We start from the raw sequence: 14786 nt of genomic DNA on the forward strand, positions 1-14786 counted from the left end.
AATGCATGTCAAAAAGTGGATGCATAATGTTGGGTTACTCTATTTCTAAAATCAGCAAATTATTTGAAAATTAACTGTGTTCAGAATTTTGTTAGATCAGAATGACGACGAAGGTAGAAATGAATCAACGTGTTGAAAAAGTGTGTCCCTATTTTCCGGTGTATATTTTCCTCAGTACAAAAACCTCTTGTTCTGAGTCTTTCTGTCCTGTTGAAGTGCTATGCCCTTGATGCCATTCATTGGAGCCATTTATTTTCATCACGTGACGAATCTTTTCTTACCCCCATCTCTCCGTCTTCAGAACAAGTGTATCTTGGACATGCCTGATAAATATGACTTGACAGTGTCAACCAGCCTTTCCTCTCAGTGATAGGCACTGATATGGTTGTTAAGAAATATTCAGAGGAAAAAACATAAATTTTCTCAAAGGAGTAAGAAATGCAGGGTGATTTAGGACAAAAAGTGGAGACCTAACTGTGGCAACCATATATGTGGTATTGGAATGATAATTACATTTTCCTCGTCGGATGCCAAAGCAAAGGGATTGTCTTAGGTTCTCTGTTTTTCCCTCCAGCTTCCATCTTATTTCTTTCCTTTAATAGAACAATTTGAGGAAGTTAGAGGTACTAATCCACTTTTGGTCATACAGTACTTATCTGTACTAAAAAAATTTATTTCTAACAAAATGTGGGCAAACTGGAAGTGTATGATTAGCCCAGTTTTTTATTATAACTTCCAGGGTTGTCTTAAATTTTTACAGATAGAGGATCACATTGCCGTTACTTAGTGAAGAGTCATCATCCGTATTTTGAAAAATGAGTGGCAAAAGTGATGACATTCTGTTTCTTCTCACTGTTTTCTGATTTCTGGAGCACTGCCATTCTGCACATTTCCTCTGGCCTTAAGAATGCCAGCTGGCTATTTAAAAGAAGAAGAAAGAATAAAATGCAAAAACAACAACAACAAAAAAACCCAGAAATCATGGCTTAGGGAACCTCAGCTCAGCCCCTCCCTTAGTGCCATGTAGCCTGGAGCTCATTGGCCAGGTTCTTTCTGCTGTTTTGATACTCTGCAGACCTGGACTGCCGCCATTTTCTGTTCTGCCAACTGGCCTTGAGCAACGGAGTGACTCTTCTCTGTGCTCCAGGCTTGGAGGAGCTGGACTGCAGTTTATTTCCCAATTCTGACCACCCTACTTTGGGGCGATCTTGTTGGTGACTTTATGTTGTTGATTTAACAAAGACAACCTGTCTGTAGATTGGTTCCATGCAGTTTTTCTGATCATCCGCCAAGACCTTAAACAAAGGAGGACTCTTAACGGCGTTTAGACAGAAAGACACACACACATCCACACACAGGCACACACGCATTGGTGCTGATGCTGGTCTGGCCATGGTATGGCTAGGTACGCAGGCCTATAACTCAGTATATATAGTTTGCTTTGAAATAGCATTTAGCCATGCACTGGCCAACTTTTGTTTTATACTGTAGGTATAATGTACGTGAAAGTAGCACTGCAAGGTTATATAGAAAGTGGTATTCATATGTGAACTTAGAAATCCCTGCCCCTTGAAGTTTCAAGTAAATGTTTTTGGTTCGTTTAATTTGGTGTGATAAAAAAATATTGCCCTTTGGTAAAATCAGAATTACGGAGTGTGATGCTTCTCATTTCCTGGTGCTGTTATTTTTTACTGCACCAAATGTGTATTTTAGATGGCATTGTGAATTACTTCAATTGTCAGTGCCGTCAGTAAACCTGTGATTAAATTATATTGGTTTTGCTCATGGGATCATTTTCTCAGCCAGTGCACCTTGGAAAGACAGCTTCTACATTTTCCACCAAATTGCAGAAGCTGAGAAAATTGAGTGGAATTTTTTCTTTTCGTTTTGAACTAAAAACTTGGTTGCTTTGTAGAACTTCGGCGAGCTTACTAATATATGTATGAAAGCACGGACTCATCAAATGGAAAATAAAATCAAGACAGGAAACTCCAGTATGTTTTGTAATAAAGAAAACAAAAAAAATTTTTCCAATGCAATTAAATAAAGAGAGCGCTAATATTACCTTTATCTAATGAGTGTCTCTGGTATGAACCATCCTTCATCTTCCTCCACTTCTTTTGATAGCTGTGGATGTTGTCAGACCTTTCCAACAGAATATGTAGCAGGGGCTTTGACTCTTCCTGTAGGCCAGCCTGCTTGCTAAAAGATGGTGTTGGGAGAGGCACTTAGGAGAGCCTTCTGAACTTAAAAAAGAACACCTGTTGCTGTCTCCAGCAAACACATTGTTAGGCGTGCATAACTCCTTTCTCTCTGTCAGCAGGAGTCTTTGTTTCACACCTGAGTGTTGTCCTGTCGAAGTCAGAAAAAAAGACCCTGAGTCTCTAACTTGAATTTCAGCAGTGAATGAAGGTGACGATCTTTTTTAAAAATGCCAGGCCAATTTTGGAGTTTGATGTGTATCGAACAGCTTCTTAATACCCATGTGGCAGTAACAGGCTAAACATTATTCTTCCTAAGTATCCTCCTTTCACCCCACTGTCTTCTAGAAACCCTGGTGTTTACTGGAAACCTCCATTTCTATTGTATAGAGTATGAAAAAACGCTTGCCTTTTATATGACCCTCTTCTCAACCTTCAGGGGGCTGTGCCGTCATTTAGGAACCTATAAACATAACATCCAGTGAAGTTCACATTCACAAGTATGCCGTGAGTGTGAACAGTGGTTAGGGAAACAGCCTTCCTCTGACAAACAGCACTAAGTAATTTTGTGTATTGTGACCTCTTGCTTTAACTAGACATGTTCCTCTCATCCAGATCTGCAAGAATGGACAGAAATCTTGGGGTACCAACATTGAATTGAGGGGGTTGTTGAATTCAGCATTTTGGCACAAAAAAACTGAAAAGAAATAATTGATGGCCCATACGGTAATGTGTAATGGGCACTATCAGCTGTTTAAACATACACGAGTTATTTTCAAGCTTTCCAAACCCATCTGTCACCATATTGTTCAGCCACATGAAATAAATTGTCATTTCTCTCTATATAAACTGATACAGTCCTAATTGATTTTTGCCTCAAACTTTTGTGTAAATAGACTTGTGTCATCAGGCTCTATTTTTTATTTGTTTTTGCTTTTGTTTCCCCTACCAGTAATTTATTGTATAATTTTTGCATATATGAAAAAAAAGGTGTAGCCAGATGGCCACATCATAAAAAGTAATGTGTTAAAGACACTTAATGTAGAATTAAAAATACCTTGTATAAACAACAGCATATCTTTTGCAGTGTGTACAGTTGAGTCAAGAAAAGCATAGGATGTCTTCATTGTAAACCTGAGTAATATACCTCATAGTATCTTATTTAATTACTGACTTTTTTTCTCTTATTCTTCATAAAGTAAAGCGTAATTTTCATAAACTCCTGGGCTTTTTGGCAGTGTTCTCAAACTTGGTTCATAAATGGGGTGTTAGGAGTAAGTTTGAGCACTTCTCTCTGTAAGAAATGAACAGCATTCAGGATGCTTCCAGTTCTCTAGAGAATTCTACCGGGGCGTTGGGAGTTGTGTAACTGAATAGGAAAGTGCACTTTTTTTCCTTTTTTTTTTTTTTCCTCCAGTGGTGGTAAAGGCACAGAAGATTTCTTGGTAACTGATTCACTGGTTCCTGAGTATGTTTTACCTCTGGCAGTGTTAAATAGACCCATGGTTTCATCGGTTTCCCCTAGGAGATATATACTCCAGAAATACCCATTATCATTGCATGAGTTATCATAACACCTAATACCTCAGCTGGAGTTTAAGCATTATGACAGTTAGGGGACTTAACGCGAGTACAGTAAAGACTTAGGAGGGCCTGTGAATACAAGTTAAAAATCATGCAGTTGGCTCTCATAGAAGATTTAATTGTTAAAGTAAACGTGTATGGTCACTTTGAAGTTTTGGATTTTCCATGTAAATTAATGAACAAAGAATACATCATTCTCCTTAAAGTTCTATGACTTTTTTCTTTCTTTTTTCTTTCACATTTGCATAAGAGGAAATGAAACAGTACAGAGTTTTAATTCTGTCCCCCCACTTCCCCCCCCCCCACCCCGCTAAACCACCGGTTTAGTGATTAGCAGAGGAGACTTTTATATTATGTTTTCAGCTCTGTTCCCTGGTTGGAATTCACTCAACCTTGACGTAAATCTGAAATAAGTACTTTGTAAGGGGTTAGCCTTTTGTGCAGGGTGTGTGAGAAATCCTGCTGGACCAGGTTGGTTACAGAAACCAGTGTCGAGTTGCCTTTCCTGAGTGGTGAATAAGAAAGTGCGGACAACGGGAAAGTAGGGGGGAAAGTCTTCCAAAGCACACCCTCACCCTTCACTTCCGAAGGGCTTATTGTCTACCTTTAAAGGACTCTCAGTTCTGTTCAGTGATAAGTATTCATTGGGTGGGTTATTTTTGCTTTTTTTTTCTTTTGAAATTATACAGTCATTGCTAGTGGGTACAGTATGTCCGTACAGTAGACAAGAGTTTCATTCACAGAATCCACATTTTGTGTGGTGCTTGTTGAGGCTCGTTGCTTTTCATTTAATCTATTGGATCATCCTGTTTGCCTTAGGTGATCAGCAACCTTTAATGTAAATCCTAGGCAATCTAGTAAAACTAATGGAAAGGGAAAATACACACACACACACCGTGGAACTGTGGACGTTCCTTCGCTGTTCATGTGTGTATTGTCCTATAGATGAGTTATCTAGCTCCCCATCTTTGACATGTCTGCTCCTTTTCTCTTTCAATTTTTTTTTAAAGCACATATATTCTGTTGTTTGTAATTAGGAGTATGTTTCCTTATCAGTGCACTGCCTTGTACTTGGAAACATTAAAAAAAAATTCAATAATTTGTTCAGTTCTGAATACAGTCTATTTCCAATTATCCTGAAAGTTATTTTAAATAAATAATGTTCCTAAAATCCAACCAAGAAAATTTTTCCCTTTATATAAACTGCAGTTCTGCATTGGTGAAGCATTTTTTTGGCAGTCACACTGACCAGCCGATTTGAGTTTCAGTTCTTTTGGAGAAAGAGAAGAGGGAGTAATTCTTTTTTTTTTTTTAATTTATTTACATAATCTCCACACCCAGCATGGGACTTGAACTCACGGCCCCCTGAAATCAAAAGTCGCATGCTCCACCACCTGAGCCAACCAGGTGCCCCAAGAAGAGGGGATGATTCTTGACAAATCTAGTTGCAGTTTTGTATTAAGTACCAAAACTAAAAGGTTTTTTTTTTTGTTTGTTTTTTGTTTTTTATGAGAAACTTTCTTTAAATAGTGATGGAAAAAAAATGCCAAGAGTAAATAACCGTTTGCTTTATTCATCAGAACAATCAGAATAAAGAGGATGCTAAAAGCTTTAAGATAAGAGAATCGTTTCCCTACTTCACATAAATACTTTTAAATGGCTCTGCTGAGTTAGAATTTTTATTTTTAATATCATTGAGTTACTTTAAAAAAAACATAATGGTTTGTTAAAAGCATGACTTGTACCTTCCTGCAAATATATATATATATATATGTTTTCTCGTACTTACCTTCTAGGAGACCTTTGTTATTGTATTATCCTTTCCTTTCCTTTTGCTTGCTTTTTCTTTCTTTTCTTTTTTTCTTTTTCTTTTTTTTTTTTTTTTGTCTACACTGCTATAGTCATAGCTTGTTATTCAGGGATGATTTATGCAAGCACCAGGAAAATGTAAATTTTTTTTTTTTTTTTTTTTTTTTGTAATTCTGTTTTGAAAAAAAAAAAATATTTTTTGGACTTGATCAAGATCTGCCTGTGTTCTTCCCTTTCCTTGGCAAGCTTGGTTTAGGTTGGTAACCACCAGGTGTTTGTTTTTACTAGCAATTGAAGACTTTCCTTTAGATGAGTATGTGTGTTTTGTAATACTTCAGTCCATGCTTGGGAGTATTAGTGATGGTGATCAGAGCAGGCTAGGTACTTTTCACTGTCTTTCTTGCTTGGTTTAGAGGCTGTGCGTGATTTGAGCCACTGACTTAGAGATGCATGTAGTATGCCCGTGGATCTCTAGACATTATTCCTGTTTACCCCTCTCCCCTGTAGCAGGTTTTGTTTCATCCATTCTGTCCTTAAGGTCACCAGGGGTACAGTTCTGTGTCCATTACTTAGTTTCTATTTATTTTTGTTTTTTATCCCCCCACCCCAAATTGCACTCATTTTGGCTACTGGAGTTCTGCAGCACTTGAGGGGAAAATGTGAAAACAAGGTTAAGGAAGATTAAGATTAAGGAAGTTGAAAGCAAAGATGAAGGAAGTTGTCAGAGCAAAATACTACCTTTCTTCTGACACGGCAGATATCGAAGAGTGTGGCTTGTCCTGTACTTGGATAGGCTTCCTAAAGTTGAAGTGCATGGCCTCCTAGACTAAGCGGATGCCTGCTGTGTAAGGCAGACACCACGGAGTGTGTACTCAAAGGGCCAAGATGCCGTCCTTGCCTTCCTGGTATCTGTAGTCTCTGCGGAAGATAAGCTGCAGGCACCGAAGACCAGAATATAGGTTTTTATTCGAAAGTGTCAAAACAAGGGATGGGCACTTCACAAATAGATAACATTCACCCTTATCTCGTCCTGCACCACAGACTTTTTGTTTATAAAGTGTCTGAAGCGCTTGGATAGAAAGGGTTGTATTCCTACAAAGTAATTGTAACGTGAATCCACGATGACTGTTAATGTTACCTTAGTCTTTTTGAAAATAAAGCTGTGCCTTTTGTACCTGGGGTTTTAGTAAGTGTGCTAGAGATAATGAGGGAAGAGAGTATTAATGTTAGAATGGTAAGTAGGTTTAGATCCCTTCTCCTTTACCTCCTAAAGCAAGCTTTCTGCACTTAAACTGAGGTTTTTCTCCATGTTACCTGCTTAGCAGGGACTTTTTCATGCTAAGCTGATGGTTCTTAATACTTCAGCAACAGAAGGGGAGTGAAAACAGTTATTTGTTTCCCGGCCGTGCTGTCTGCCAGGTAGCATTGTAAAAACATAAATACGTATCTCACTTCGCGCATTTGTCCAGTCTGGCTTCTGAAAGGCTTCTAAGTTTTGCCTAGAGTTGATAAAAGTAAATTTTATAGCCCAACGGGCAGTTTGCACCGGTGTACAAATTATTTTACCCACTCACGGTTGTCAACGTTTCTTTTAACTTTTCTCACAGTGCATGTAATTTTGCATTTGGGACTCGCCTAAAATGGATTCAGCAGCAGTTCCCTGGAATGTTCGAAATAGTTCAAGGCACAAAGTAACCTAGATATTTAAACGGCCCCTTTACACCTTAGCAACGTGGTTGTTATGATTTTATGAAAACAGTCTTTGTTTCTCTACTCTGCTAACTTCTGGCTTCAGTCAGCAAAGATGCCTCTGCCTCATTAATGTGGTAAGCACTCTAAATACCAGTTTTCTTCATGGATTGCTTTTTGGGCAGGCCTGATATTGATCACTGATTTAACTGCTTGTATATTCCTGACCCATTTTATAGTTTGGAAAAAGTAACCTTTTTAGATCTTGAATGCCCACAGTAATCCTCTTTCTATCTTTGGGAAATGATTTGAGTCTGAATGGTAACTTTAATTTTATTCTAGCCTAGGAAAAAAAAAAAAAAGATTACTAGGCAGTAACATGAAAGAGGGTGAATGGAGCCAAGAGTCATCTTTAAATTTTCCTCTAGTATAAGTAACTCATTCTTATTCTTCAAGTCTCTCAGTTTCCTGATACCTCCCCAGACAGTCAAAATGAAGTCTCAACATTCATACATTTTTGACTCAAGGCAGTTGATATATGTATCAAATGTTATGAAATGAATTATATAAAAACTTCAGATGCCAGTTTATCCATCACTACTGTGACCAAAATCAACAATTTGATGATTCAATTTCATGGTAAGGATACGTATATGGAAAAGTTGCATTTAAAATACAACCATAAGATTTTCTAGGAGTTTCAGGGGTTTTTGTTTGTTTTGTTTTGTTTAGAAACTTGATGTGAAGTTTTATTTGTAAACATGCATTGCCCTAAAAATAATGTCCTCATATGGCCTCAAATATGTTGAAACTGTATTCATTCACACTATCAATAAACACATATTGGTGCCTATTAAGAGCAGGGCATTAGGCTGGGTACTGTGTATTCAGTAGTAAACCAGATGCAGATAGCCTTGCTCTTATGGTAGTTACTTCATTTTTGCATATCTGAACACTCAAGGCTAATAAATATAAAATATTTGGTGTGTGAGACCTAGGAATAAATCAGAATGAGCTCACACCTACTTAGTCCTTATTATAGCCCCTAAAGTGACACTTTATGAATTTAGTGTTACGCAAATAATAATGTAATACAAAGATGGATGCCTAGATTTAAAATGTTAAAAGCTTGTTTTAGAAGGCCAGCGAATAACATACTCTCACTTTTGTATCAATATTTCAAGTGCTGCTAGGTAACATATTGATATGCCGACACCAACCATGGCTGATAATAAATATGGCATTTTTATTCATATTAATAAACCGGATAGAGTAAATGGCAAAAACATCTTCATAGGGTTTCAAAATGGGTTTTGTCATTCATAAATATTAATATATTTTGCAGTGCCGAAGCATTAACATTACAGAGTAAAAGACAGCTGTCTTTATCTTGAGATTTTATGGTGTTTAGTAGATTTTAAAATGGGCATATTTTATATAAAGCTCAGGCCCTTTTAAGGGCAACCAAAGACCACAGGTAGGTATTCCGGCAGAAACGTCATCCTTACTAATGAAATCGTTAGGTAGGTTGTCTTGGTTAAAAAACGGTTTTAAATTTCACCTCCCTGTCCTTTTTGCTTAAAAAGTAATAATCCATATTCCACATTAGCATTCCAAAGATCCTTTAGTATTTCTAGTGAGAGCAGTTTTTCTATCATTTACACCATGCTTTCCTATATCTGGCAGGCTTAATTCTAGATAATTTGATAACCCTAAAAGCACATGCAATTCATCATAAAACTGTATTACAAAAATATAATTGTAATTACGGATTTGAAAAATCGTAATTGTACAGAACCCCACTGAGTAGATGATGAAAAAAAGCAGTGATTAAGTACAGGCCAATAATGGGAGAATATAAATCCACAAAATGAATCTTATGCTACCAGGAGTGTTTTCTCGTACTTAATTGCTAAAATGCTTTGCAGCACTGAGTAATACTGAGAAACGAGATTCCTTGTGCCAGTCTTTAACCTGGGATTCTCTGGAGGACTTTGCCAGAGTACTTAAGTAGCTCTGGTTTGGGATCTCGCTTTCTTTCTTCATGGGTGAAGTGGAACGACTAACTTTAAACATTGACCTGCCATTGTTTTCTGATTTCCATTTATGACAATCTAAAAATTCAAGAACTTCCATTGAATGCCAATAGGAGATTTTATCTTTTATCATCCTCCTCTCCCAGGGTAACAGTAAATGACAGCTATCTTTATTCATACTGTGTTGTTAGTCTGATATTATATACCATTAGGTAGGTGCCCGGTTATCCCTGAAGTTTAGGGATAAAGTTGGGCTAAAGTTTACAGAGTTTATCAGAAATTTTCAGCATAAACACTAACTTTTCATTTATTTCAGTAAGAAGGGAAAAACTATTATTTTGTGAATTGAGTTTAGGAGTGCCCTAATCATTAGAAATCTGGTTACTTGAGTGCCAGCGTTAGGTTTTTTTTTTTGGGGGGGGTTGGTCTTAAGAAAGCCTGACCTCTTAATTGTACCATAACTATTAATATTGAATTTGGATTTGGAAGTAGTGCCTTTGTGTGTTTTAGTATCACTGACAAAAACATCCTTAGAAATATATTAATTTTCTCAACTTTGGGATGAAAGGTAGACAATAAATAGCTATGATGCTTGAAATGTGCTGTGGTATTAGGTCCAGAATAGTAATGGTGCTTGCTGTTCAAAGATCATGTTTGCTCATCTTCAGTTGGGTGCCGGCTTTTAGATTTGGTGGGCGGTGGGGGGGAAGGAGAATGTTTCAGTGTGGTCATCGTTCAGCATCCTGTGAAAGTAGGACACATGAAGGTGAGGAATAGGATCTTTTTATAGATATATATTTCAATTTTTATGCAAATTTTAGTTAGCATATAGTTTAATATTAGTTTCAGGAGTAGATGTTAGTGATTCATCAGTTACAAAGAATACCCAGTGCTCATCAATCAGGTACCCTCTTCAGTACCCATCACCCATGTAGTCCACCCTCTACCCACCTCCCAGCCAGCAACCTTCAGTTCGTTCTCTACAGTTAAGAGTCTTTAAGGTTTGCCTCCTTCTCTTTTTTTTCCCCTTCCCCTTTGTTCATCTGTTTTGTTGCTTAAATTCCATAAATGAGTGAAATCGTTTGGTATTTATCTTTCTCTGACTGACTTATTTCACTTAGCATAATACATTCTAGCTCCATCCACATCATTGCAAATGGCAAGATTTCATTCTTTTTGGTGACTGAGTAATATTCCATCACACACACACACACACACACACACACACACACACACACACACCACATCTTTTTTTATCCATTCATCTTTCTGTATATTTGGGCTCTTTCCATAATTTGGCTGTTGTTGGTAATGCTGCTGTGAACATCAGGGTTCATGTGCCCATTGGAATCGTGTTTTTGTATCTTTTGGGGAAATATCTAGTAGGACAGTTGCTGGATCATAAAGTAGTTCTATTTTTAACTTTTTGGGGAAACCTCCATACTGTTTTCTTGAGTGGCTGCACCAGCTTGCATTCCCACCAACAGTGTAGGAGGGTTCCCCTTTCTCCACATCCTCACCAACACCGGTTGTTTCCTGTATTGTTAATTTTAGCCATTCTGATGAGCATGAAGTGGTATCTCATAGTTTTGATTGTATTTCCCTGATGATGAGTGATGTTGATTATCTTTTCATGTGTCTGTAGGCCATTTGTATGTTGTCTTTGAAAAATGTCTATTATGTCTTTTACCTATTTCTTGACTAGATTTTTTTTTTTTTTTTTTTTTGGTTCAAGAGTTTGAAAAGTTGGTTATAGATTTTGGATGCTAGCCCTTTATTAGATATGCCGTTTGTGAATATCTTCTCCCATTCCATAGGTTGCCCTTTAGTTATGTGGATTGTTTCCTTTTCTGTGCAGAAGAGAAGTAGGGTCTTAAGTAATCAGTGAACTCTAGCACTAAACCTGTCCTTTGCATAGGCTGACATCTGAGTTACTAGAGTCAAAGATGCCAGACTAAGATTATGGGAATTTTGGAGATGTAGTATGTAGGTGTACTTAGCATCATAAAAATAAGGAAATGCCACTAAAGATCTTAGAAAGATTTCCCAAATTAATTAGATTACCAGATTTGCTGAATGGATGTTTACATGTAAAGAACCAAAAAATATTAGGACTATATAACAGTAGGATGTGCTTCTTGGCTTAGGAAACATGCAATCTGTTTTGGAAAGAATACAGGCCCATGGATTGGCAGAGAAGTAACAGTGGCCATTCCTTTTGATGGATAGGGTAGCACTATAGCATGTTCCTATCAGAAGGACTCAGAATAAATAAAGGACATTGGTTTTCACCAAAAGGACATTGATTTTCAAGACCTGTACAGCTGATCCTCGAATTTGGATCAAGGGTCAATTCTATTAACTAAATATGGAAGCATTATAGGAGTGTTAATGGTCAAATTAAATAGGCTCTTTATGTGTCAGTAAAAATAGTTGGTAATTTAAAATATCACATCTTTTCAAAGCAACCATTTAGGAAAAAAAGTATAACCAGCAATCAGTTTTTTTGTTTGTTTGGGGTTGGTTTTTTTTGTTTGTTTTTTGTGTGTGGGTTTTTTTTTTGTTTTTTTGTTTTTTTTTTTTTTTGGTTATAAAAATATTTTGTCAACTGGGTAGCTTTTGTTATTTTTTCAGCCTGTAGCTTTTGAAAAGTCCTTATCATTTGAAAGACGGATTCAAAACTTTTGGGGGTGAGTGATAGTTGCCAACATGAACCTTGATACCTGGAGTTGCCAATCTACTGGGTGTTTTGCCTTTGAATGGTTAATCTTTTACCATCTTTATATGAGATCAGCAAGTAGAGTGGTTGGAATATCCTGAAATCACACTTATTCTTTAAAGTTCCGTGGTTAGTTTAGCATCATCTAAGCAGAAGGTGTTATTTGTGTGCTGGCTACTGGTCTGCATATGTGGAAATAGACTGGTCTAAGTTCTGCCCACGTGACCATATGCTGACATTTTGTGTCCCCATCAGCCTTCTGCTTCACATACTCTTGTCTGAAGAGAATACATCCACTCAAGACAGGGGGAGGTGACTTGCCAAACAAATCAGATTTTTAAAATCCGTGGAAAGGGTCACAAGTGCTTGATAACATATTGGAAGCATTATGAGTAACTATTAGTTTTCCTTTCTGGTTTTTAATAATTACAGAAGAACTCTCGATGTGGCAGTGAGAAATGCAAATTGTCGAAATAACCTGTTTCCTTTACCTTGTATACTCTTCCATTTGGAACATGTAACCCAGTAGTGAAGACTCTAATTGAAATGCTGCTTAGTATTTTGCTGAAAGTTATAAGAGCAAAATTAGTGGAGGGGGGTATTAAAAAATAAAGCAACTTAATATAATTGTAACTAAATTGTTAGTTTGGAATCATCCATTTAGAAAAGACTTACCTGTGAAAACTCAGTGGTTGTTGAGTATTTTTTATACTTGCTTTGCTTCTGACAGTTAATCGCTTCTAGGGTTTGGGTGTTTGGGGAATGAGACTCCCAGAGATGTTTTGGGAAGAGATAGGAAGGTATCTGTAACCACAAAGTAGAAGAAGAATACCTCTGTGTTTGAGGTAGAACCGTTTATTATCACTTCTTTGTCCTGTTTCATTCGTGCTCATTATCCACCTGGTCTCAGCCTCCCTGTCCCTCCTTTGTCCCTCTCCTCACCTACCCCAGGGCCTCTTGCCTCCCTCTCCACAATGTCACACCTCTCCAAGGGCCTTCTCTTAACCCTGTCATCTGGAGCAGCCGCCCCTTATCTCAGAGCTCCGTTGACTTGCTCTGTTTCTAATCTCCTTGGAAGACTTATCTCTTCTTTTGGGCCTCCTCTCTGTTAATTTATTTCTGCTTCTATTATTACATTGATAAATCTCACATTTAACCAGACATTGAGGAATGTGCGGTTGAACTGATGTGAATCTTTAATTGCAGACAGTGTCGCAATCTTCATTTGCCTTAACGTGTAGCTCCTTGGGCACATAATTGTACAGGCATCTCTGTGTAAAATTTGAAAATGAAGCACAGTTCAGTTTTGACGCCTTAAATCAATCATTTTGTTTTGCACAATGTTTTATCATGTTTTTGGATTCTAGGAATGGAGTGGTGGTTGTTGACTTCAGGGCCACAGAAATGCTTTCCTACCGGAGTCTGGGGTGTGTTAGCGGGCCCTCGGTGCAGCTGGGGCTTCTAACTGTCCTCGTTATTTTAAAAACTCCCTGTTAAGACAGGTGGGGCGCCACCAGTAAGTCTCCTGGGGGCTTGTGAGAAAGGAAAAGAATCCTCTCCTATTATTCATTAATGCCTAGGAATGCTGAGCCAGTTTTACAGATTTTCCTGTGTTTATTTGCTTTGCATTACTTTAAGAAAGCATTGAGGAACTAGTTTAGTGAACGGAAAATAGCATACAAACACTCTCATAGAAATATTTATTAATACTCCATACTGTTAAATATTCAACAATATCAGAATTGTTTCCTTAAAATGAAAAATGTTTTCTAAATGTACTACACCATACATTTTGAGGATTTAAAGGGAAAAATAAGTGCTTAATAAGGCCTACAAATTTAGAAAGTGAGTTTGGCAAATATTTATTTTATTAAAGGAGTATTTTTATGGGGAAGATGGTGAACCCCAAATGTCCCCCCACTTACAATCAGATCAGAAATGTAGATATTGTTTTCCAATTTCAGCTGTTATTTGTTATAGGATTCAGTCATCCTAATATGAATATACTTACCCCTATGCTGCTGTGAAAATGAAGAAAACTAACCAAAGTTTCTGAATACTGGTAATACCTATTTTCATAGTATTTTTTTTAAAGATTTTATTTATTTATTTGACAGACAGAGATCACAAGTAGGCAGAGAGGCAGGCAGAGAGAGGAGGAAGCAGGCTCCCTGCTGAGCAGAGAGCCAGATGCGGGGCTTGATCCCAGAACCCTGGGATCATGACCTGAGCCGGAGGCAGAGGCTTTAACCCACTGAGCCACCCAGGAGCCCCCCCGCCTTCATAGTATTTTAATCTAAAAAAACAAATGGAGCTGAAAATTAAGCTCTTAATATATGGTTGTATTTATATTCTCCTAGTTTGTCTATGTACTTACTTATTTGTTGTAATTTACTTACAAAAGTTACCTTCACACTACAGAGGAAGGTAGAATATTATAAAATAACATATTATCACAAACTATAAGCAGCAGTAATGCCTGTCAATTCTAGAAAGATTTTCTACAGCACATCAGCCTAAAGTTCATATTAGCATCTCAGTGTATTAAGAAAGGGAGAAATATGAACTACTTTCTGAAGAATTGACATATACCTCTATTTAGGGTGAGTTAACCATGACGAATATAGATAAGTCACTTCTTTATTCATTCATTCCTTACTTATTTTAACAAAGGTTTTTTAGAGTATTTGCTCTAATGAGCCAGACACTGATCTGGGTGTTGCAGTACCAAGTTGAAATATACAATAT

The 14786-nt window shown here is 37.3% G+C and overlaps 1 protein-coding gene across 4 annotated transcripts in view; it reads left to right on the forward strand.

Moving 5' to 3' along the window:
- Nucleotides 1–14786, forward strand: part of TRPS1 (transcriptional repressor GATA binding 1) — a 253640-nt gene that overhangs the window by 100993 nt on the left and 137861 nt on the right. The window lies entirely within an intron of this gene.

This window comes from Lontra canadensis, unplaced genomic scaffold (assembly GCF_010015895.1).
Source record: "Lontra canadensis isolate GAN:19392208 unplaced genomic scaffold, GSC_riverotter_1.0 scaffold15, whole genome shotgun sequence".
In the NCBI taxonomy this organism is placed as follows: domain Eukaryota; kingdom Metazoa; phylum Chordata; class Mammalia; order Carnivora; family Mustelidae; genus Lontra; species Lontra canadensis.